The sequence below is a fragment of the Amblyomma americanum genome, chromosome 1, assembly GCF_052857255.1.
Source record: "Amblyomma americanum isolate KBUSLIRL-KWMA chromosome 1, ASM5285725v1, whole genome shotgun sequence".
In the NCBI taxonomy this organism is placed as follows: domain Eukaryota; kingdom Metazoa; phylum Arthropoda; class Arachnida; order Ixodida; family Ixodidae; genus Amblyomma; species Amblyomma americanum.
In genome coordinates, this window is record NC_135497.1 from 291,814,353 (window position 1) to 291,840,274 (window position 25,922).

A 25,922-nucleotide genomic window follows, 5' to 3' on the forward strand; every position below is an offset into this window, starting at 1 on the left:
AGCGCAACGCCGCAACGAACACAAAAAAAATGACAGAGAACAACGTACCAACGCTGTGACTTTGGATGGATGAGGATTTGGCTTCCGTGATACCCATGTTACCAGCATAAGATCGCAAAGCTGCGGAAACCAAAACCAAACTGATTGCTTTGAAATGGCTGCACCGTGACACTGCTCTAGACCAATCCAAATGTGGTATTCGATTATAACGCGAGGGTAGACTTTAAGGGGAAAAATCCGGGAAAAAACGCGCTACATTCGAGTAAATACGGTAATATAGGTATTGACCCACGGGGAAGCTCCGAATGGTGTGCGACTTGGTGGCCACTGCAAACTAAGTAACACAAACGCACTAACTTGAAACAGCAGTAGTGCACAATGCTTTTGCATTTCTTCACTAAAGCAGGTTCAGTGCTCTCGGTATACTCTTTTAATGAGCGATTGAACATTATGAAGCAAGTCGTAGGCTATGGGCGCTGTAGTGAAGGGCTCCAAATTAATTTAGATAATCTGGGATTCTTTAACATCATTCACATCCCACGGCAGACGGACGTTTTCGCCTTTCGCTTCCATTGAAATACGATAACAGCGGCCTATATCGAACTCCCTGCCTTGGAATCGGTGGCCGAACGCTAAAGCCACTGAGCCGTCATACCGGGTGGACTGATGTCATGATTCGCGTCGACTGCTTTGTATGCATTATGTCAATAACTTCTCCCGAAAAGGTTTTGCAGCACCTTTGTTTTGATGCAACAAAATTCTTTACTTATTTCTGATTTGCGAGATAAGTTTGCGGAATGAAAATGCGCTTTATAGTACTTTTTTTTCCCAAAAAATTTTGTATTCTTCTGGGGATGAAAACAAAACTGCTTTTTTTCCTAGCTTCCAAAATTTCTTTAGGTTTTACCTCTCTTCTGTGGACGCATGTTCTGTTATACTACAATAAAAAAAAGCTCAGCTACTGCTTCCGAAAAATTGATGTGAAAAAGCTAGTGTTCAAATCCATTTGGGCAATAGGCTCATTAGGTGTGTCATGAAGGTTGTGTTTGTTCAAAGAGTAAACTGTCAGCACCGTATCTTCTGGTTTTCTTTCGAGTGTGACTCGAAATTTTCAGTTTCAAGTACACCTCAAGACATTAGGTGGTGTTAGTATTTTGTGATGTCAGAGTGCTCATATGAACTGTTTACATCCGTCAGTTCCTTGGCTTATATTCAGTAGATGCCATTGTAAAGTAAAATCACCACTTTGTATATGTTCGGGTCTTGTTTTAACCACTTTTAAATACTTTCTTTTTCAGTTTTGAAGCGACTTCCAAACCATGACAAAGATCAGCCCTTCGGCCTGCATATCAGAGGGGATTAACGAAATTATGAAATTGGCGCTAATGAAACTTATTACTTGTGAAGCAAGCACGTTGGATTCTCTGCGAAGTGCCGCAGAAATAGCACCGGAGAGGATGCGAACACGACGTGAGTAGTGTTACAAAGGCTTTATTGGTATATTTCAGACCTACACTCCATGTCAAATTATTTTTGCAGGGTTTCATCTTATAGGCTTAGCAGTACAGTAATCTGTGGTTAAAGGTTTGCAACTCGTATCTTGTCCTATAAATTGAAAGAATTTGGTGGCATGTCCCTTGGTGTGCAGAATGGAAAAAAACTGGTGTAGTATAGTACAATTACGTGTGTAGAAAAGGAACATTGTGCGCTATGTCAAGCACTGGACAATATTTTTAGACCTGTAGGAATGACCTTCAGGATGCAACGGAGATAAATAAGATTGTGTTAACCTAGCAGAAATGTTTCGTTGCTTGTGGGCACAGAAGATTACAAAGTGAATCACTTTCAAAACAGCCTTTGTCACATATTTAGGGAACTTTAGGAAAATACTAACTAAAAAAAGTGCAATCAAGCGTTCCCCTTAAATGTTTTTCTTTTGCAGACATCCAAACGGTTGCAGTTCTGCAGATACTGTCTGGAAATGTAAAGGAACTAAACGGGTTGTCAGCCTTGTTTGTGCAAGAGGAGGCAAGTTTCTTATGATTTTGTGCTGCTAGAATGCGTGTGTAGTACTAATGAGCTTTGCTGAAACACTGGTCAAAGACATTGCTGAGCTTTGCTGTGATACAAACAGGGGAAGCCTCTAATATCGGTTCAATTACTCTAGCATAATGGTGGAAATTTGATAAGCAAATATATTGTTACGTGGTGGCAAGCCAAGGAAGGCACGACATGATGACAGAATGAAGATATGATTTAAAGGCTCAAGGCCTAGCGCGACCACTCCGTCCCGCGCCACTGCCCTCTTCTTCGTCTTCATAACAATATTATAAATAAATAAAACTAATAAAGTTGTCATCTAAAAAATTGAGTGCTGCTGGTTGGGGTCCAAAAATTAACATTGTGCATAAACCAAAATTGCATGCATAAATATCAGAAAAGCCATTTGTATTGTTAACATTCTTTGTATTGCTTTGAAAAAGTGTATAACGTACATATAACTTTATAAAGGGTGATTTATGCATGGAGAGATGAGAATGAATTAATCTCTCGTGAGCTGTGTCTAATAATGCAATATTTTCTGGCTACCACAGGACTTGAGCGTTCCTGCAACACCGTGCATCGTGTTCACGGGACAGGAGATTGAGGAGGCGGATTTTCTCTATTTAGAGGTGGACCGCGAGAAGATGTTCAGGGTGAAGGACGCGGAGGAGGGACTGGCAGCTGTTCTGTCGGCCTATTGGCTTTTTAATGTCCAGTACGAGCGGAAATTATTTAACACGCTTGTTGTGTTAGAACGCCTGTTTCTTGGGCTTGCCCTAACCACAGCCAAAGTGGTGGCCACGAAGTTTCTGAACAAGATTGCAAAAAGTGTGTAAAATATAGGCGAGGTGATTTTCTGTGCTATGTTGTTGCATTGTGATAAAGGAGTATAGACACCTAACTTTTGGGTATGTGTTTTCTTGTTTGTAGTTGGGCGTAAGGCATTATTATACATGGATTACCACCTGGTATTCTCCTATGACTGCTGAATAATTTATCTGATTTCTTTCTCCTGCTGTTTCAGTTTCATCAGCCAAATGAGGGCTGTGACATCAACTTGTGCTTACAGGTCACATGAGACATGAAAAAACTGCAATATAATCACTGCTTCCACATTTATTGTCATTCCAGCTCTTGAGGAAGGCTTGCTTCAGCACTGCAGTGAATTAAAACGAAGCAGCGATTATATGGACATTTCTTCATGCCTCACTTGACACAAAAGCACTCTTTGAGCCATCGTTCGGCTAAAACTGAAACATGACAGAAAAAATTCTATTATAAATTATTTAGCGGTCATAGGCAAACATGACATGGTGATTCATAGTAGTAGTGTCTTCGGCATTTATGCTTATATACCAGAACTATACCTACACTCATATTGTATAAGGCTTCCTGTGCCGCACATGTCTCCATATATGCCCTTATACCTTATCCGCACATGCCACTTGTCACGAATTGCATAATGTTCTATAGCTACAGTTGTTTGGATTCCAGTTCATATGTATACAGCATCATTCGAGGGCCCCTCCATGCACACATGCATGTGCCGGATATGCATGTATGGTCACCATACAGACATGCCTGCAGTAAAAATTCAATACGGAAAACAATGCTGACCACTTCGGTAGTAACATACACTTACTTCACAACAAAGGCGATAATGCACATCATACAGCACCTGGCCACGTTTGCCTCATTTTGAGGCATGCATGCCTCAAAATGAGGCAAGCGTGGCCAGGTGCTGTATGATGTGCATTATCGCCTTTGTTGTGAAGTAAGTGTATGTTACTACCGAAGTGGTCAGTATTGATTTCCGTATTGAATTTTTACTGCAGGCATGTCTGTATGGTGACCATACATGCATATCCGGCACATGCATGTGTGCATGGAGGGGCCCTCGAATGATGCTGTATACATATGCACTGGGATCCAAACAACTGTAGCTATAGAACATTATGCAATTCGTGACAAGTGGCATGTGCGGATATGGTATAAGGGCATATATGGACACATTTGCTGTCGTGCATCAATCCTAGCCTTTTGCTTCTTTGGTGAATCAATGCAGAGCACCCTTCCAACACCCATTTTGAAAGCTGTTATGTTAAACTAGCACCCTTCAGTATGGGTGCAACCTTCGCACCCTTTTGAATTCCTTGCTGTGCACCCTTTCTTAAGGGTGCTGACCTCTGCACCCTTTCTCAGCACTCTTTTTCAAGCACCCAGTTGGGTGTAAAGGGTGTTCGTCTGGGGACAAGCTGATTTGCACCCTTAAGGGTGAGAATCTGTTTAGTGTGTGCTGCACTCGGAGGACCCGGCCGTGCAGACCATCGCCACCGGCCGGGATGCCAGTGTTATGAACCTTAGGGACATAAACACTTGAGTGCAGTGGGGTCGCGCGGGGACACGTACAGGGGCGTTCCCCGATTTCCTCTCCAACAATAAAGTTTTGTCTCTCTCTCTCTCTCTTGAAGTGCTTTTTTTTCTAAAAAAGTGGGGCGGTGGGCGGACAATTCGAATAACAAGTAACTAGTAACGCGACACCTCGCCGACCTCGCGTTAACGAAATATGTTAACGTCAGTACGTTACACCATAGAGAAACATATTTCGTAAAGAGCGGACACTCCCGTAGGGCCCTGAGGCCGAGCTACTACACTGCCGCCGGCGCCCCGAGCGGGTGGTCAGACCGCTAATTTCGTCCTCCGAGATTTTAGGCGGGCGCTTCACCTCTGTTTCCGTTTCGGTTTCGATAGCAATGCTTTCTATTCTGGTTTACCTTTGGCTATTAAAATATTCAACTACATCATCCAAGTGGAGCACAAGGGCTTTAATATTTCATTTCTAAGCGTGCCATACATACAGACGTAATAAACTCTCGGATCGCAGATGATCGCAGACCATTACTCGAAATACCACCTAGCTTCTCGAAGTACGCAATCTGAATTAGCTCATGCAGGTTGGAAAAATGCCATCAAAGCTGTTCTTACTTTAATTTTGTGCCGTCATTGAGCTGCCTCTTCATTTGCAGACATACAAGGGAATGTTTTCACACAAAATTTATTTTTATTGTTTGCAATTTGAACTGTACAGAAAAAATGCTGGATCACAGACATTGTATAAAATACATCAGAATACAAAAGCAACACGAAAGAAGTTATGGTATAGCGGGTGGCACCATGTCACGAACAAAAAATATTGCACATGCGCTCTGCGGGTTTGTCATCTAAAACATCATCCGTGCGAACAACAGAACAGGAGTTGTCAACAGCTAGACACAAGTAACGTGTTAAAAGGGTACGTATAGCGCGCCCGATTCCTGCACATCAGCAGCTTTCAGCGATAGGCATGGGTTCATAGGCTGCTGAGAAATACAAGCACAGCATATTCAATACATCATAGTAACACACCAACAAGCTTACACTCTTCGTAAAAGGCGATTATTGCGATTTTTTGTCAAGGTGTAGACACCACGCAAAAAAAATCTACATTCAGACTGCACACTCTTGTTCTAAAACAAGACAGATATGGACAAATGGCAAACAACAACGTAAATCGTCTATTCGAAAAAGGCTGCAGTTGCCTTCGAGAACAATAAAAAAATACAACTTTCTACAAGCAATGTCCTACATGTACGGAATTAAGTCCACATCTTTCCTAATTATCGAACCTAGCAAAGGGAAGGAAAGATGTAATGAATGATCAGGGCACTAATGAACATAGTGACGGATACATGTAAGCGAACCCTGTGTTCTATTGGCAGCGATGAGAAAAAATCAGACATCAGGCTTTAAATTTGTCCAACTGTCTGCCAGACACTGATTTCTTGAAGCGAATGCTAAGCTCCTAGTGATGAAGCGTACATGCCAGAATATATATATATATATATATATATATATATATATATATATATATATATATATATATATATATATATATATATATATATTACGTTTCAATCGCTGGGATTACATCGAGTGGGCCCTGTGGTAATCATAAATCGGAGCTAGAAAAAGACAATTCAAAGCTTCATTGGCCGGGCGATTTGGTCAAGCGTTTAAATACACGAGAAGCGCACACTGAAAATTACCTTCAGCGAGCTCACAATTCGAGTATCCTGTAGGCTGAACAGTAGGAATAGCCGTCTTCTTCAGCGAAGTCATCCCGGGGTCCATCAAGTCATCTGCGGTGAAATGGTCCCCGCAGATGCGGTACGTGGCGTACAGCTGGGCCGGCGACTTTTCTAACAGGTCGCCCTTCTTGGCTTACTCAATCCAAGCCTTCGACCTGAAACAATTATGGCGCAGTGTAACATGTAATTATTCCCTTCACTGGCTGAATAAAAAAAACATGCGCATAGTAGCCGGTTCTAACAAGGGATTGGCAGCACTGTTTTATATTTTCTTTAAAGTACACAGAACAGGCGTCAATCCCTGCTGTCACGAGGAATGCATAAGAGCTTCGTCCCCGGCTTCCTTAGTCTTCGCCCGTTGTTCCCACACCATGAAACGCAGCAGTAGCTCCCGTAATATAATCCGCTCCGTGGCGTAGTAGTGTGGGCTTGTGTACAGACTGTAAAGATTGTTGCAGTCATCAAACGGCAAAGAAATATCGCAGCAGAAACAGATAAAAGAGAAATAAACTCGCTGATGACAGTTATTAATAATATGTTTGCAGGCAAGGATATTAACATGCCATTCATGAAAAATTCTATTCAGCTTCAATCCCTTGCTTAAGTGAGCTGACGTAAACTGATTTTTTGTCCATAAAGCAATGACTGTTGTCAATGGTTGTCTCTCATGGCCAGGATTCTGGTTCATGCGCCGCTAGTTCACAAAGCCGCCACCACGCGCCGCATGAAGTTGAGCGCCTCCTCCTTCTCTTACATTCTCCCTCCCTGGTTTGGGAGAGAGACGTCGATAAGCTTCGCGCATTGTCCACTTCGTGTGTCGTCCCCTCACACCAGGGAGCTTCCGGATCGGGGGGGGGGGGGGGGCGGCTTTGCATTTCTGTTTCAAGGGGGACAGACTGTGCCGCTCCCCTACTCATTTCCTTGGCTGGGTTGTAAGAAAACGAAAACAGTCGGGTCGCGGCTAACGCGGCATACCCGCGCAGTCTTTGTCCGATGTTGAGCAGCCATCTGTCAAAAAATATGCCGGCCCATCACAGTCTGGAAGACGTTGAAGTAACCAGCGTTAAGTGCGAACTCCAAGGGCCCTTACTGGGCGTACGCGTACAGCGTCATCGCTCTTGGTGTACGCGGGAACGGACGTCGAAAAGGGCATGCATCTCCATGTTCGTGGCGTTGGCTCGCTAGCACGGACAGATATCGGCGCCTCGCCGAGAATCGCTGGCGTCTTCTGCAGTACGCATGCGCATGCCGGTTTTGGCGTACACCAAGAGCGCCGACGCTGAGCGCGTACGCCAACGAAGGGCGCTTGGAGTTCGCGCTTTACCTGTGTGGTTTACTAGAATTGATATGAATGAGATTAAAGTGAGGGGACGCCAATGGAAATACAAATTTGACATCTTGCATTTATAATTGATGTAACCAATCAATCACCAATTCGATATACTGATGATGTTGCCAGTCAATCACAAAATTGGTTGCAAAATTGATTTACTAAGGAGGCTGCCATCTTGAATTCCTCGGATTTAGAAAATTGCACACCGAAGGGAGCTGGTAGCAGACCCTAAGAAATCGAGAAACGTGATGCGTACGAGCGTGAGCTCTTAAATCAACTGCAAGTATCCACATTACACAAGAAATGGTCCGCTTCTCGCCTTTATTTTTTACGGCTACATAAAAGCTGCTGTGGGTGACAAAGACGAGCCTTACTTTATCGTTAATCACTCGTACGCTTTCACGGCACGACCCCTGCGAACCAGAGAACGAAGCGATGAAAGATGATGATAACGACGATATAGGTAACTCCTATCAACAAGCACTTTATCATAGCGCGGGATGCCACGGCTGTGGCTCAGTGGTATGAAGCGTACGGAAACAAAGAATGCCCATTTTTGGCGGCGTTGGTCACAATTCCTCTCTGCGTTCGTAGTTGCAAAGTTTTCTTTTCCTTTTTTTTAGTACCGTCAAACGAATTTCGGAAGGTTTCGCTTCAGTCTGCTGAATGTGGGAGCTGGATGAATTTCTGCGCTAAAACTGTATTCGGAAGGTCATTACGGTCATTGTTTAAAAAAAATAAAATATCGGGACGCTGTAAGACTGGGACGCTTTTTTCGACAAAATTTGCGAGGCAGAGAGCGCCGCGACGAGTCGACGCTCAGCTGGAGATACATAAAGCAAAAAAGCGACGTGCGGTATCGCTCAATGCTCAAGCTAAATGTCATCAACGAGGGGCAAGCACTGCTAAGCAAGAAGGCCTGCCAAAGCAGCGACGCTGATCCTTCTGTTAGTGGCAAAATTTTATTTCGGTGCCGCTACACTAACTGTAAGATGCGGGCATAGTTATCTAAAAAAATTAGCGTGTTCGATTGAACGAAGCCGGCCTAAATTGGGTTGCCCGCCCAGCTGCAAACACCACCAGGGGCGCGGTTTTGCTCCTACGCGGACACCTCGAGGAAACACGACCATATCGATCCGACATTAGGTCATGTCCTCATAAAAAAAGAGTCATTTTATGCTGGATGAATCGCTTATCTTCAAGAAAGTCACGCTTCCGTGCACGGCGACACACTTCCTAGATTTTTTAGCCAGGAAGCCGCTCTGTTACACACCTGTACATAAGAATGAGTCAACCTGTGTACTCACACATGACGCGGCCAATTATTTCCTTTATTTTTTTTAAAACGCCGCATTTTCTTGCACAAATTCTCACCGAACAAGATAACAAGTCTTAAGTCTTAACAAGCACGCGCTCACGTTTCCCCGCTGAGCGTGTTAAGTGTGGGGATTCTCTCCCGTAGCAGGCCACTGGTGTTGGGGGATTGCGCTTCGATCCCACCACTGCCACCAGTTGTTAGATGCGGGGCTCCAAGTTCATAGCAGGCCACCGGTGTTGGGGGATTACGCGTCGATCCCACCGCTGCCACCAGTTGTTAGGTGCGGGCCCCTGGTTCGCCTGTGCCGTCTCTCGCCAAGGTCGGTGTCCCCGGGTTCCGGATCGGGAGACTGCTGTTGTGGGGGTGACGAAGAGATGAGAGGGGCTTCGAGGTGAAGAAGAGACTAAAAGGGTTTATTTACATTTTTACAAAGTTCGAAAGAGTGAATCGGGAGCTGGCGAACACACGCCAGATCGCTGCTTAAATAGGGTCCCCTGTCCCCAGGTCCTTAGTTGGGGAATCTAGTTCATTAAAAATGCATCAAATCACTGTGATGTAGATCACGTGTCCAGTCTTCCGGGTCCGCCTTCCAGGACGCCCCCAGCCACACACTCTTGCCACTTCTGGCAGATTATGGTCCGCGCTGTCCAGGCTTCAGTGATGAATAGCCCGAAGGGGGTCCCATGGCAGCGTCGAAGGTCAGTCACTTGCACTTCACAGCGGTAGCGTGGGAACTAAAGGTTGCCACTGCATTTTGCAGAAGGTTCCACGTATAAGGAAAAGCACAGTCTAAGACGAAGTTGTTTTCGAAGCACGAGGATTCCGGCGACGTTGGCTTAGTCAAACCCGGCCGCATTTGCCACGGCTCATTTGCAGTCCCGCCGCTCGCCGGCTCCCCCGTCGTCCCCTCCGGGAGAAACATGTCCCGGGTGGGTACGGCGTTGAGAACAAAAGACAGGTTCACCAAAGCCGTTCTCAGACAGCGGAGGGCCGTTTCACCCCGTAAACAGCAGGGGGGGGGGGGGGGGGGAAGGACCCTTGTAGACGCCACCACCTGCACGCGTGGCGCTGCAACCACATCGACGGCCCTTTGAAGCCTCTGTCGATTGATGATTCCCAGTGGCTTGAATATTCTTGGCATGTTGGCGCCCCCAAACGTAACAAGCGGTATACGAGCGCCGTGACATCACGACTAAAAGAATAAAAGAATAGTGGCGCCATGCGAGCTCAAAGCAATGTGAAAATATATGGCAATAAAGAATAACATATCTGGCATTCTGCAGTGGTAACCGAGTCTCGTAATAAACTGCACATCTCCAACCAAAAACTTGAATTTTAACCCAGTGTTTCGAAGCCGACTCGGCTCCTTCATCAGGGGTGACGAGGGCAGTAGCTAACGTCTTGTAAGTATGGAGGGGAGGAGGGGGTCAAGGCAACGGAAGCTGTGATGCGGAGGTGTGGGGAGGGGGAGCGGGGGCTTAGGCTGTTAGTCACGCTGGCACACTGCAGGGAGGTGGTGAATGGCGACTTTTTTTCGATGAAGTCCCTGGGCCTATACTGGGGGCAGGTTTCCTTTTGTGCGGTTAATGTTGTTCGGGGTGGTCTGGATATGCCAGGAGTCGAGAAAGAGCGTTTTGTGGTAATCTGTTTCGGTTACGAGGATGCTGGTTTCTTCGAAGTTGATTCTATGGTCTGTGTCCTCGGAATGTTCTGCTACAGGACTGCTCTCTCTTGCGAAGTTGCGGACGTCATTTTTTTTTTGCCGAATTGTTTCTTTGAGATTTTTGGTTGCGCCGATGTAGCTTGCGTCGCAGTCGGCGCAAGGAATTTTGTAGACAATTCCTTGGGCTCTTTCTCTCCGCGGCCGGTCCTTATGAACAGGTAGGCAAAGCGCAACAGTGTTTGTGGGCTTGTTCGAAATGTGGACACCCCCTTTTTTCAAGATTCGGGCGATGGTTTCGCTGACATCTCGGACATAAGGTACAGTGACGTATTTTGGTGGTGGCGTTGGTCTTCGTGCGTTGATTTCTTGGCGCATGTTGTCATGATTTTGACGTCAAATGGTTTTTGAATAAAGTTTTTTGGCTAGCCGTTCATGAAGAGTTCTTAGAATATCGTGCGTTGCTCTCTTTTTCTGTCAAGTTCTGTGCTTGTTCTGCAGATGAGACTGAGATGTGCAGTTTATTATAAGTCTTCGAACCCAACCAGACATCTTTGAAACTTGGAAAAGACTCCACCTTGGCGCAAGTAAAACCACACACACAAAGGAAAGACAAGGAGACAACGGACAGGCGCCTTGTCTTTCCTTTGTGTGTGTGGTTTTACTTGCGCCAAGGTGGATTCTTTCCAAGTTTCAAAGATGCTTAACCAACTTGCCCAGCAACATGCCTTACTGAACCAACCAGACAGGCAAATATGTCAAAATGTTTAGTTAAGTCTCCTCATTTTTGTGTTGTACTTAGCGGTGCTCTTTTGTTTTTGATATAGTGGCGTTGGAGACTCGATGCACCATGCTCGACCCCTTTCGTCACCAAATGATCTCTAGTGAAATGGGCAGTTTGCTCCATTCGACTCATTTCTTGGCACACAAGGCGAAGACACATGCTTTTTGAAGCTGTCGCCAATTACGTGGCCGCAGAAGGGTCTTGCCCATTCACAATGGTCGGTTTTATTTTGTACTGTACACAGGCCATGACAAGGAACGTAGTAAAGGCTCTAAGTAAAAGCCTTTCAGCGTGCAGCCTTTTTCATTGAGTGAGCAGGTGAGAACCATGGCCACTCGATGATGCGGTTCCATGGAGCGGCCGCATTGGTACCAACCGCTGCCTCCACAAGCTGGCAGAACAACAGCGGGCTAACGGGGTCGCATTTTTTATTCTGGCACTGAGGCTTCAATTTTGGAATTCGAGGTGGTCTGTCTTTATGTCTGAGATTTACTTGACCTAAAATAAAATAATCAGAAATATTTTACGCCCGCGAGTGAGTCTCGAACCCGGGGCGGCGAGAACACATCAGTTTTGCTGGTTACTGCATTCGACAACTGCAACACCGCCACAGCCGCACATTCTGCGTCCTAAAATACCAGTCTATTGCGCTGTGTTCTGGATATCGTCATCTTGTTCAACTGCATCCGTGCTCAACGCAACCGAACCCCGAAACAGCACAGAAAACCGATGTGCTAGCGCTCCTAGTTGCATTGGGCGAAACCACGCTAAACCATCCGAAATTTGTTTTTGTGCCACTGTTTACCTGTGTGATGCGCGCTGCACTTTTAACAAAGCTGGTGGAATTTCTTAGGTTGGTGGAAGGCATTAAAGAATGTAACTGATCTTCTGCACAAGCTCTGATGTCATTTTTGGGAAATATTTGTCCGCGTGTGGAGAGACCCTTTGCCGGGACTGACACATTAGCGGTTGTAAGTTTTTTTTTTTGACAACCTGGAGACAAGAGTGTGTCCCTGACCTTTCCACGCCGTTTTCGCAAAGGCGCCGACTTCGTCGTGCTTCAAACCGTAGGGAGGAGAAACATAACATAGAAACAACGCACGATATTCAAAGAAATCATCATGAACGGCTACTTAAAAAAATTTATCGAAAAAAACCCATTCGACTTCAAAAACACTACAATATGCGCCAAGAAATCAACGCACAAGGACCAGCGCCACCACAAAATACATCACTCTACCTTATGTCGGAGGCGTCAGCGAAACCATCGCCCGAATCTTGAAAAAAGGGGGTCTCCAGGTTTCGCACAAGCCCACAAACACCGTTGTATTTTGCCTACCTGTTCCCAAAGAGCGGCCGCCGAGAGAAAAAGTCCAAGGCATTGTCTACAAAATTCCTTGCACCGACTGCGACGCAAGCTACATCGGCGCAACCAAAAATCTCAAAGAAAGAATACGGCAACATAGAAACGACGTCCGCAACTTCGCAAGAGAGGGCATTCCTGTAGCCGAAAATTCCGCGGCCTCAGACCATATAATCAACTTCGAAGAAACCAGCATCCTCGGAACCGAAACAAATTACCAAAAAAGGCTCCTTCTCGAATCCTGGCACATCCAAACCACCTCGAACAACATTAACCGCACAAAAGGAAACCTGCCCCCAGTATAGGCCCAGGGACTTCTTCAACTCAACGAAAGCAAGTCGCCATTGACTGCCTCGCCACAGTGCGACAACGTGACTCACAGCCTTAACCCCCTTCCACCCCCTCCCCCACGCCTTTCACATCACAGCTTTTGTTCATTTGACCGCCTCCTCCCCTTCATACTTAAAGAAGCTAGCTACTGCCCTCATACCCCTGTCACACGGCATTCCTCGAAGGGCTTCACAGCAAAGGCACATTTTTTCACCAAACTGGCGAAAGCTTAAAGGAGCAGCGACGCACCTACACGGTGTAGCCCAAAGTTGAAACAGTCGTTCAGGCTTAGCACCCGCTGCTGTGCTCGAGGCGGCTGAAGTGAGTGTTTTAAAATTAAAGTGGGGTATTCTTTTCATTCGTTGAGCTGAGACAATTGTTTTTATTCTGATAGCTTCCTTAAAAGTATTGCAAGAGCTACTCTCATCATCAGCAGCACGTATTGTGTATTGCCTTGGCCACCAGGAGCACTCGATGTTGCTGCAACACTTTCACTGTCTTGAAATCTGAGCATAGAATATAAACACCCGCATCAAAAGCAAAACCAGACACACCTTTCGTATTTAAAAAATATTTTCAAACATTGTTGGCGGTATCTTTTTTATTGATTTTACTTCAGACGTTGGATGACACTGCGATCGTAGGTTCTCTAAGGCCGCGCCTTTGGGCTCCAAAGGTCTCTGACGAGCGCCTTCGCCTCCAAGGCCCTTGGCGGCAAAGGCGCAACATTTGTGCCATATAGCTGCACACCTTACGCCTTTGGATATAAGGTTTGGTTTATGGGGGTTTAACGTCCCAAAGCGACTCAGGCTATGAGGGACGCCGTAGTGAAGGGCTCTGGAAATTTCGACCACCTGGGGTTCTTTAAAGTGCACTGACATCACACAGTACACTGGCCTCTAGAATTTCGCCTCCATCGAAATTCGACCTGTGGATATAAGGACACGATTCTTAAAGGCCTTTGCGTTGCCCGTGTGACAGAGGTATCAGCCACCCCTGATGAAGGAGCCGAGTCCGCTTCGAAACTTTGCGTTAAAATTAAAGTTTTTGGTTGGAGACATACACTTTATATGAGTCTTCAAACCAAACCAGACAGGCAAATCTGTCAAAATGTTCAGTTTTCATTCAAAAAGCAACCACGGTCTGCGCTCCACGATTCGAGAAAAAGTAAAAGGAGGAAAAAAAGAAAGACAGGCAAAGGTACAGCAGAAGGCCCCTCCCCACTGTCCTTTTCTTCCTCCCCCTTAAACCACCCTGCAACCCTGTCCGTGTAGCTCTGGAAAAAGAATTTTTCCCTACCTATATACCTGCTCACATTCTTGGCCCTTTACGTTACCGCCCCTCACCCTTCTTCATCCGTTTGATGCTGCGAACAGTGGGTCTTGTTCTCGTACCTTTTGTGGGAGGAACATTGCCAAAAATTGTGTCTGAAAAGTAGGGTGAAATTCAAGCAAGTTTTGGTTAAGACGATTCCAAATTCTTTCTTATTTGTTCCAAAATCCGCGACAACAGCAATGACATATCGCTTTAAGCATGCTGCTCGAGGACGGTGTGTGATTCCTTCCCCAGTACCGCCGTGTACCAATTAACTGGTCTCCAATGGGCACAAACTTTCTCGAAGCCTGGCGCTTGGTTCCTTTGAGTTAAAGTGCTTGGAAAATGCTCTTTCACCTAACCTTGTGTTGAAGAAAACACTTCATCCCATTGCGCTTGGTGCGAGGTTGCCATTGCACAATTAAAACTCATCATCAGCAAAAGAAAACATTTCTAAGAAATGAATATTCAAGGTTCTTCACTCGATGTATCATCCAAAACCGAAAAGGAAGGAACGCAAACAACTCTATATGCTTACGCTAAGGACACGCCAGTGGCAAAAACGCGCATGCAGTTCGCACGCGAAAGTTGTCAGCGAAAGCTTGGCCAGTATTGTCAGAAATGAAGGGATGCAAACTACACACAACCCGGCCACCGTTATCGGAAGCCTCCTCTGCCCCTTCAAAGACAGTCATCCTAGTGCTTGGTATCGTAGGCTGTGAAAACAAATCAAGGCAAATTTAAAGTCGCGGGGGGATTTTGATCGTTCCCTGGAAATGGCACCCTCTTGATACACCCGCGGTCGGTGTAACTCCCCCGGAGCCGCACCTCGAAGAAGTAATAGTTTGCCAATCGCTTCATAGACAACAGTTGACGAAAATTTAAGTAATCTAAAGATTTTGCGGGCCCGGCGATTGCTATCTAATCTCTCAAGTACCGGAACTGCAACCGCCAAACTTAAAGGCAAAGAGAGAGGATACCGAGAAGTACATAGGAGAGCGACAACAAAAATAAAAAGGCTGGGGTAGGCTTGCACCCCATATGCAAAAAAAATTATGTTCGCGCCACTCGTCCGAGAGTGCCTATAAGTGCTGTTGCCATATTCGCAACACGGTAAATTCATTGCGTATTCAGGGCCGCGCGCACGTAGCGTCCTGTCACTAATTAATCATGCGACTGCCACATTGCACAAGCGGGCTGGGTGGACCGCCCAGCCGCCGCGCTGGAGAAATCCAGTAAGCTTTGAAACCTCGTGTTATCCGATAATAACTTTCGTTCATTTCTCAGCAAATTTAAATCGTAATCAAGAACATTTAATTATTGTTTGACTCTTGATTGCTGCTCTGGGTAACGGCGTATTTACTTGCATCCCGAACAGATGGCGCAGTTGTCAGAATACTTCTCAGCATGCCATTCTATGAAGTCTTCGTTAGCGGTTCATAGTTTACATACACCATTGATATAATTGCCGAAACTAGCATCGATTACAGCAATGGTAAAGCCCTTATCGACGGCGAACAATCGAATCATGGGATGCACTTTATCAACTAAGAAAAAAATTTTGTGAACTACCACACTACCAATTGTTACATTGGACAAATCACCTACTGCCATAAAACGCAGCATCAGATTTGCCGCCTGGCACTTACAACATTCACTTCAAGGCATCCGTGCTGCACTTTCTCCACATCGACAAAACTTTCCAAGAGCTGTCTGCTATTGAGCCTAATAATATTATTGTTCAAATGTAGTCATTAATACACGATTTTGATATTTTAAATGCACAGTGCAAGACACATATACAAGTATCGGTGAGTGAGCTCTAAGTATTAGCGTCCGGGAATTTCATTCCCCCGGAGTTTCGGAGTTTAATTGTTTTGCACTGTTAATGCGCACGCAATTCCACTATCATCACTGCCCGTGTGGTCCCTGTACGCGCTTAATTAAAAGTGTACCTGTCAAGCAAAAGATTCTCCTTATAGTTTCCTCTATATACCTCATAGAAGGCATGCGCTTTCTTGTAGCATTTTATGTAGCAGCCCATGGTCATAGCCTCACTCAGATGGAGGCACTTTTGATAAAAGTGCGCATTCGTACGGCACGGCTCAACCTCCCAAAACAAACTACCAAAACAGGGACACTGCAGCAAAGACGTGCGCCTTGGCAAAACACCGAGAGAGGGCGCCACACGCTTCTTGCCGATGCTGAGAATGCATGAGCAATAGAAAAACAGCACAGGAAATCTTTTGCTTCATTAAAATGTAACATACTTTATATTTCTTTAAAGGTATAGGACATTACGCTACCTCAAGCTCTGAGAGCTTGTCGATATATTGTAAATTAGGGCTGTGGTGAGCGATAAGGTGAAGTCAAGTGGGGTATTTTTCAGGGCCTCGTCATAGGCTCCATGCTATCGCAGCTTATTGCGGATGGTAAACGCAGCATGTAAGCTACATTGATGAAACTCTGCTAAAATAAACTTTATGAAGAGTTTAACATCTTGGAGAGAGAGCCATTCTTTAACTTTTATGCGCGACGAGGTATTAATTTTTATTTTTCATCGCCACTGAGTTAGGCGCCGCCGCGCCGCCGGCTGTCACGACATGGCGCGACCGGTTTTTACAGGCGCATGGACCAGAATCCTGGGGATGATGGTTTTCTTCCAGACCGTACCTGTATGCGGCGCGGACCAGTGATAAACTTTCATTTTACAGTGATCGCACACTGTCGTAATGATTGCGTAGATCGCAGTATCCGCAAAGATTTTCTTATACCCCTTCCCGTGGGCACTTTCGATTGTGATCATGCCCTCGACCGGGATCCGACTTTCAATCGCGATGGAAAATGATCGCTGATATAGCGGCCCAAGGATCAGGAGTAAGAACAGCCATAGCGCAACAGATGTCGCCAAGTAGATCCGAAACAACCAACAAAATTTTCCAAGTTGGCAGAAAAACGTCCTTGTATATTACTTTTTGCAGAAAAAACATATTTCAATTTGTTTTTATGGCTAAAAAACGTACCTATCAATGCCGATCACCTGAAATTCTCTGAAATACATCAAGTGTCGGCGGTATTCACACAGATATCAGAAACGTATTAGCATTTGTTGTACTGCAGTCTAAAACAACCTTTTTTGTTTATATTTTAGGCTTCTCTCTTTTGCTGTTCGTTTCCTAGCACTCTATGACACCTAAAAAGCACACAGTAGTGGTGACTTCCAATCGCAGAGTTGGAGCACTTCGGGAGCAATGATTTCTGCTCTTTTCGGAGCAACTGTATTCCAAACGCAGATCTGAGGCACGGATCACGTCTTCCAATCGAAGACAGGGAGCGGTTGCCGAGCCGAGATTGCTCCGTGGAGTAGTCGGGACTGCTCCGCCGAAATCGGCGGATCCGGCCGGAAGTTTGCGTGACGTTCTTTTTCAGCGGCGATAGCGGCGCCCTACATGCTCTGGCCTGCATGCTCTAGCCAGAGCAAGTGTACTCCTATCGCAAATTCAGGTCGCGCGCTCTGCGCCGGATTCAGGCGCTCTGTCACAGAGCGTGCAGACCGCTCCGGGCCTGCGACTGGAATTCACCATAGGTTTCGAACGCAATCGGGCAGCTCGATTAATTGCGATGCTCCGATGGCAGTCAACTACACCTGATCGCGGCTCAAACGCAATCGGGCAGCTCGATTGCGATGCTCCGATGGCAGTCAACTATTCCTAAACGCGGCTCAAACGATATTTGGTCATATTGAGGCCCGATTAGGATCTGACCGATCACGATCAAAAGTGGCCGCTTCCCGTGTGACGAAGGTATTTTCACGTGGTCGATTTCAAATGTGCATTACACTGCTCGACCCACGCCATAAAAAAGGTTTGTGTTACGAAACGGTTGAACCATCGATAAATTCTGTGTTTTAAACCGAACGTGTTGCGAGTGACTTTTCGAAAATTACGCTTTTGAAGTAATGCGCATGCAGTTCCGGAAAAGACGACAAACGGATGACTGACAGCTCATATTATATGCTACGCGTGCAAAATACGTTCACACAGCTAACAAACGACTTCCTACAACCTTCTTAGCTCAAGAAACATCGAAATTAATCGTGCAGGCAAAAGGAAACAAATTACCAGAAAAATGAGGCGACGCGTTGAAAAGCGCGGTGAAGTGGGCGTAACCAGCGGCAGATGACAGGCGCAGCACCAGAGCGCCTGGACGCAACCCGATGGACGTGTGATAAAATGTCGACCTTTGAAGTAGAGTGAAAGCCAACATAGGCCGCCTGGCGGGTGGTCAGACCCTTGTTTGCTCCACTGATCTCCACTAGGAGGCTGGATGAGATTGTGGCTGGATGCCGCATCGGGCGCTCGAAAGTACAGTGAACTGGGTATTCTAGTTCACTACACTCGAAAGTGAAGCCACCGGAAGTTGGGCTGCACGTCCCGGAAGTCAGGCTTTGGCAGTGCACGAAATCGGACCTCAGCACGGTTTTTCCGTTTTAGTTTTCCACTTAGCATTTTGTCGTTCCGACGTTCTCGTCTTTTTTCGTGACAATGCCTACCTGTTGTGCCGTCAACTGCATGAGGAGGGCAGCAAAGTCCTCGGGAAAGACGTTTCAAAAATAAAAGGTCCATTGCATCGCTATGGGACGACACTAGCAGACGACAGAACGTCGCTGCACACAGCACGTACGGAGCCTCGTATGCTCAACTGTGTCGTCCTGTTGCGCTAGCGTCGCCAACTCTGCTCTTTGTTGTGATGCACGTTGTCGCGCTCTAAGCCCAAGTTATACCGCCAATGGGGGGTAAATTTAAGAAAGAATAGGCAGAAACCTTCACCAGGCAGCTGACTTTGCAGTGAACGTACATTTTACCGAATTATGTTTAGACCGAACCGGAGCGAGCTAGGGCGAGGCCACAATCTGGCGAGGTGTCGTCGGCGTCCTGCTGGTTCACTTTAGCGCGTCCAAAATGTATATGGGACTGCTTTTTCGACGGCGTGTATCAAGTACTGTTTCGTACTGTAGCAAATTATGCCTGAATGGGCTTTTATTCGTGGTGCTTGGTGCAGTTGACTTCTAACAGCGCTTGTCACATGCGCTGCTGCATTCGTCTTTCTCAACAGTCGTTTCTCTCGTGCTGTGTAGATGAAACGTGGCTGTGCTATAGAGTTAGATTAAAAGCACGTCTGGAAGGTAAATGGCACACTAAAGCGATAAACATCACCTGTCATCCATGAGAAGACATCGTCCACCACCAACCAGAAATTGCAACAGCGGCATAACGAGTGGCTCTTCGAGTGTCAGGATTTCCGCGAGATTGCATGCTCTTTGGCAGGCGAAAATTTGTTTTCAAGATTGCCTAGGCTCATCGTCATTGCACTACTTCTCCTAGCTCGGAAGACAAGAACCAGGTCAGAAAATAGTGTTTAATGCACGTACCCCTTTGCCGCGGCATGGTGAGACATGCATGTCTGTTTATTTCGGTTTCTCTGAAATTAGTGTTCCCCGAACAATGCTCATATTTATCACGTTGAGCTTGCTTATTCCTTTGATATTACAGCAGACGTTACACGAAAACAACGCGAAAAACCGAGAACGGAAGGGCGAAAGACGGGACTTTTTACATCGAAATACACTGCAAACAGAAGCGTTTGCGGGTCGGTAGGCTGGAAACGCCGATTGGTCGGTGGGATGCGTGTCTGCGTGACGTTTTTTCGCTTCGCCCTCGTTCTCAACCGGAAGTGGGGTCGCCGCGCCTCTCTCGGCCTGTCCCTAGAGTGCCTAGGGAATCGCTAGGCCCGGCCGCCGGGCGTGCGTGGTCTGCGGGCATTCTCTTCGTGAGCGTAGGCGGCGACGCGCGCGTTTCGGGAGCTGTCCAGGTATGGCTTTTTTTTGCGTGGTGCGCTCGTCGGTGACAGCCAGCTGAAATTTCTGTACAGTTCTTGCTTCCACGACATTGCGACGACCCCCAAAAGGCGCTGCCCCGCGAGAAATCTCCAGCGACATAGAGGTACGCATTTTATCTCAAATTTCGCTTCATGAAGTGCTGTACCGCTTACCTACATGCCTTGCGCATTCCAGGACCTCGTTTTCCTGCTGCAGGAGCACGTCGTGCTGGTGTTCAAAATTTTGCAACTCCATTACGACGACCCACATAAGGTGCGGTTTGAGGACCGCCGGCGTCGCCATCTGAACCGCCGTCTGACAGCCACGATGAAGCGCTTGTCGGGCGTGCACGTTCTCAATCACAAGGTAAGGATTGAAAAACGTTTTCGAAAGTTTTCTCGTGCAGAACTCGCCAAATTGCGGCGCTTGTAACGTAACTTTTTTTGCAGCATCGTTTCCTGGATGCTTCTGGCGAGCCGATGCTGTCCTTATTTGCCGCGGACCGATACCACGTGGCGAGACGCCGGGGCATCGACCCCAGTGCGCCTTTGTTCCTTCGCAGTGGCAAATCCAGGGTAAAAGTGGCCACGATAATTCTGCCACTACAATCTGCTCTTTAGGATCGCTATCAGCTATCAACGGCAAGTCCAGAAGTTCCGACTCGCGCATTGTGGAAATCGCGCCTGGCCTAAGTGTCCAGCATTCACCCAGTGCAGTGCAGCTTTGTTTAATTCCTTAGAGACTTCTCGCGCTTTGTCGAAATCGACGGCAGCCGTGAAAATTTACATATTAGACCTCGCTACGGCGTTATCCCAGCGCAGCGCGCCTTTGTTTCTTTGCGACGGCAAGCGTTAGAAGCGCGCGCCGTCTCGCGCTTTGTCCAACTCGCGCTAAGCCTCGTTGCCTGGTTGACAAAGTGCACGGCTTTGTTCCTTTCAATGGCAAGCCTCTGTCACTACAGTCGGCGGCCTTAATTTTTATGATCGCTGCCAGCTTCAACAGCAAGTCCAAGAAAAGTTATGACGATCGCGTGGTGTGGAAATCGGCGGTAGAGACAAAAAACTCGTGCTTGTAGCTGCAGACTTACCCAGCTCCAGTGCGCCTTTGTTTATTTCCGTAGCGACTACCCGTGCTTTGTAGAAATCGACGCCAGCCGCGAAAGTTTACATATTAGACCTCGCTACAGCATTAGCGCAGAGCGCCTTCGTTTCTTTGCGTTCTAACTTGTTTGCTCGTTACTTTTGTTCTTTTCAGTCGTTTCTTGAATCTGTCCAAAGAGCCGGGCTAGGTGGATGATTGTTCGCCGTCAGTGGAACCACATGACGATCGCACTGCCTACAGCACGACTTTGGTCCATGTGTTTTTTAAATAAAAACATCAGATGTCGAAGGTCGTGCCCGAGGATTGCTTCGACAGCTGGGGCAAAACCATGGGGACCGCACACGCTGTGTCGTCGCTGCCAAGTGAAGAGGCACAAAACGGCTGTCAACCTTAATAAAGGCCCTTCTCGGGGCCGCCTCAGTGTTTCCTGGCAGATCACACGCTTTCCACCCTGTGCACGTGTTCTCCTCATTTCCAATTAAATAGGTCCTTCAAACCCTGCAGAAGGCTTGAATTAGGAACTGCTAATATCAAGATGGTACTTGAGGAACAATAGCGGCTACAATAACAAAGATGAAGAGGGGCTGGAGTTACACGCAAATAAAAAAGGTTGGAGGTACCCAGATAAGCTGAAATGGTGTTGGGCGGGAGTCCTAGTTATTCTATATAAGACTCAAATAATGCATATTCAGCGTTTATCAAGGTTTTTGTAGAAATATATAACGAACATTAAGCAGTCTAAACGAATAAGAGAACCATGGATCACGCCAGAGCTCAGAAGAATGGTAAAGTGCAAAAACAAGTACCATGCCTTTTTAAATAATCGCTCTCTAGAATCTCTTATTAAAAAAAAACAAGAAATAATCTAAATACTGAGCTTAAGCGTGGTAAAATTGTCTATCATCAAAAACTGTTCTCTGATGTTAGAATAAAAAATTCAGACACTGTGTGGAAAGTTGTAGATAACTTGTTACGTCGCAATACGAAAAATGCGCCAGCTCAACGAATAATCTGTAAGGGCTCTGAATTATCCGGTCAGGCTCTTGCTGGCCATTTAAACAGCTATTTGTTAACTACCCATTTACCTATGATGCAGCTACCTGAAGTTCCTTCATCTTGTAGCCCTTTCGAAAGCCTTTTCCTTGAGCCCACCAATGAGACCTTTATGAATTTGAATAATAGCAAAGCTTTAGATGTTGACAATATTCAGATAAAACCAGTCAAATATGTATTATCATATAATGCACCTGTGCTTGCATACATCTTCAATTTGTTAATTGAAACGGGAGTTTACCCGGAAGAAATGAAGAAAGCAAGAGTGACAGTTGTGTTTAAAGGGGGAGATAAAGATGTAGTGTCCAATTATAGACCAATATCTGTGATTCCAGTCTTTTCAAAGGGCTTGGAAAAAGTAATCTTTTCCCGTGTAGTGAACTTTTTTAATGCAAAACAAATCCTGTCTGATGCTCAATTTGGCTTCCGAAGGTGAAAGTCGATGGAAACGGCTTTGTTATCACTTAAGGAATGTATCCTGCAAAACACTGAAGCAGGTATTCTCACTGTCGGACTCTTCATTGATTTTAGTAAGGCTTTCTATTCCCTAAACCATCAAATTTTAACTCATAAACTTTCTCAAAACGGAGTTCGTGGAACACCTTTAGACCTCATGAAATCATACCTGCAAAATCGAAAACAATCTGTCTATAACCACAACCATCAGTCTTCTTTTCTGGCGGTACGAAATGGTGTGCCTCAAGGCAGCATTCTGGGCCCGATGCTTTTTAACATCTATATAAATGACATTGTGCATATTTATGACAAAGCGAAATTTATTATATACGCCGATGATAGCAGTTTACTAATCCCTGGTCACGACATAAACAAGTTAATTGAAGAGTGCAACGTAATCCTTACGAAACTAGAGAACTGGTCCTCTTCTAATTGCCTACAAATAAACCCTACAAAGACAAAGGTAATGATTTTCCGTGCAAGGAACAAGCCAGTCGAACTACAACGCGCTCCTAAATACGCAGGTCAAGAAATTCAAATTGTAGACAGCCACAAAATCCTTGAAGTTACTTTCTCATCGCATCTCAGGTGGGATCGACATGTGGAAAATATTTGCAAAGAGCTCTCTTCAGTAGCAGGTGGTCTAACACGATGTCGATGGCTCCTTCCCACTCACGTGAAAATTCAAATTTATCATGCTCTTTTCGGTTCCGTAACTCTGTTTAGGCAACCACCACAAAAACAAATGTGATAAAAATACAGGTTCTGCAGAAGAAAATGATCCGCTACATTGCAAACCTTCCTTATCTGTCTCTCCAACGTAAACTGCTTTTAGAAATTATAGCATAATTCGGTTTGAACATATATATATTTTTCGCATTTTGAGGTTCTTTTACCATTCTTCTCCTGCTTATAGAGATTTCTTAATACGTACTACACATTTAAGGACCGCTTCGAATCGGCTCTACACCTGAAATACCGATCTCTGGTATATTCCATATTTTCAAATTAATTATAAACTACAAACGCTTGAACACAATTTACCCACAACTCGTAATAAGCACAATGTTTTGAATAGTGTTAAACCAAGCGAGTTAAAAATGTATTTTGTTAATATATAGCCAGGTTGCATTTTATGTTCCTCTGTTGTCTGCAGGTGCCGTGTATGCCTATTGAGTGTTTCTTTTCTCTTTATTTTTCTCGGGTCTTCTCTTTGTTTTCATGCGTCTGTAAACTATTGTTAGTGAACATACATGCTCATTGTTTTCATTGCATGTAATCTATATGTCACTTGCTTCGTTGTTTTTGTTTGTTCTAATATATATATATATATATATATATATATATATATAGAGAGAGAGAGAGAGAGAGAGAGAGAGAGAGAGAGATTTAGGCGCTCCGTCCCGTTTATCTACCTTGTGGTCTGTCTGTTTTCGCGCCTGTAATCCAAAGATGTACCAACTTGCCCAGCAAGACGTTCTTTTAAGATTTAAGAGAGTTTCGACCGCGGTGCGGTCTTCTTCAGGACTGTAGTGGTCTCGCGTCAAATGAACGTTTTAAGTTTGTGAGCTGCAGAGGAGGGCAAAAAGAGTGTAACAAGCAAATAGCATCAACAGTTCACAAAATTGAACAGAAAAGTAAAAAAAAATAAAGATAGGGGTGTGGGGAGCAGACAGGGACAAGATTGGGGGAGGAAGCAAAAAATAGAAAGGAAAGAAAAAAAGGGGGGAACTATTATAGTAAGTAAGGACGGGGTAAAAAAAAGGAGAAGCCGAAACGAGAGAAAGGGAGAGGAAGACGGTGCCCGCGACATGGGCAGCGCGGCAACCACAGGCGTACGAAAGCAAAACGTGCAAACAAGACACAAACAAAATGCACAAACACAAAGATGGGCGCCGCTGCAGATGCGTGGTCGAAGAGGCGCCACTGCGCAAATGACACTGGCAGCGACGAACAGGCCACACCAGGCGCCTTTTGGGGGGGTCTCACTAATTTCCGGTGAGCCGAGGGCTAGAACGTTAAGGAAGGAGTGGGCTCCGTTAACGAGCACATGTGTAAGAACTTACTCAGGGGGTCTGGGTTTCACTGAACGGTGCACCCCTCTCCCTGGGCGGGTCGTTGAACCGACTTCGTCCGGAATACTTGGTTGTAGTGGAGGAGGGCTGGGCTAGCTGTGTAAAAAGATTTCAAATTGTCGGAAAAAAGTAAGGAAAGAACGTCAAAGCTTATCAATACTGCACGAGGCAGGATAGTGTAAGTAAGGAGGGGTATGATTGCCTGCGATATAGACTATGAGTTATAAAGGGTATATCTGAGTTAGCCAATTAACGAGAGGTGCAGTACTATTTTGTTTGGAGGTCGTGAATAAAAGAAAGGATACCAGGCTTTTCGTTAAGACATTCTTGAATAGTATTAAACTTGTGGATAAAATAGAATTCACGTTGTTCACGTTCTCGCCTGTTTTTGAAGCCCCCTTGAATAATTGTCACTTTTAGTTGGTCAAATGGGTGTCCTTCTGAGTTTACATGCTTGGATAGGGGAAGATTGGGGAGAGACTTGGTGTGTGCTCGGCGGTTGTTAAATCGACTGCGGAATGCAGTGTTTGTCTCTCCTATGTATTGCTGGTTACACACAGTGCATGCAAGAAGGTAAATAATGTTTGATGAGTCGCAGTCAAACTTGCCGTTGATTGAATGCTGGAAAACTGACCTCGTACTAGTTGCGGAACACGTAGTCTTCATGTGCTTGCAAACTTTGCAGCGACCTTAACCACAGGGCTGGCATCCATATTTTGGGGTTTTGTGTTCCTTGGAGTGGACTAGATGGTTCTGAATGTTTTTGGCACGCCTGTAAATCACGCGGGGTGCGCATGTAAATATTTTCGATAGTCGTTGACTTTGCTGGAGAATATTAAAGTGCTTATTAAGAATTCTGTTTATGTTCGGTGCGTTACTGTTAAATGTGAGAATAAGGTTTGTAGTGTAATCATTTCGGTTATCTCTTCGGTGCCCCTGGAGTATTTGACTACGGTTCAGATTTGAAGCTCTGCTTATGGCGTCATCAATAAAAGAACGTGGATAGCGCTGCGTTAAGAGCACGTAAACATTTTTTAATGCTTTTTATACGTATATGTAAACATTTTTTTTTGCTTGAAGTGCGTTT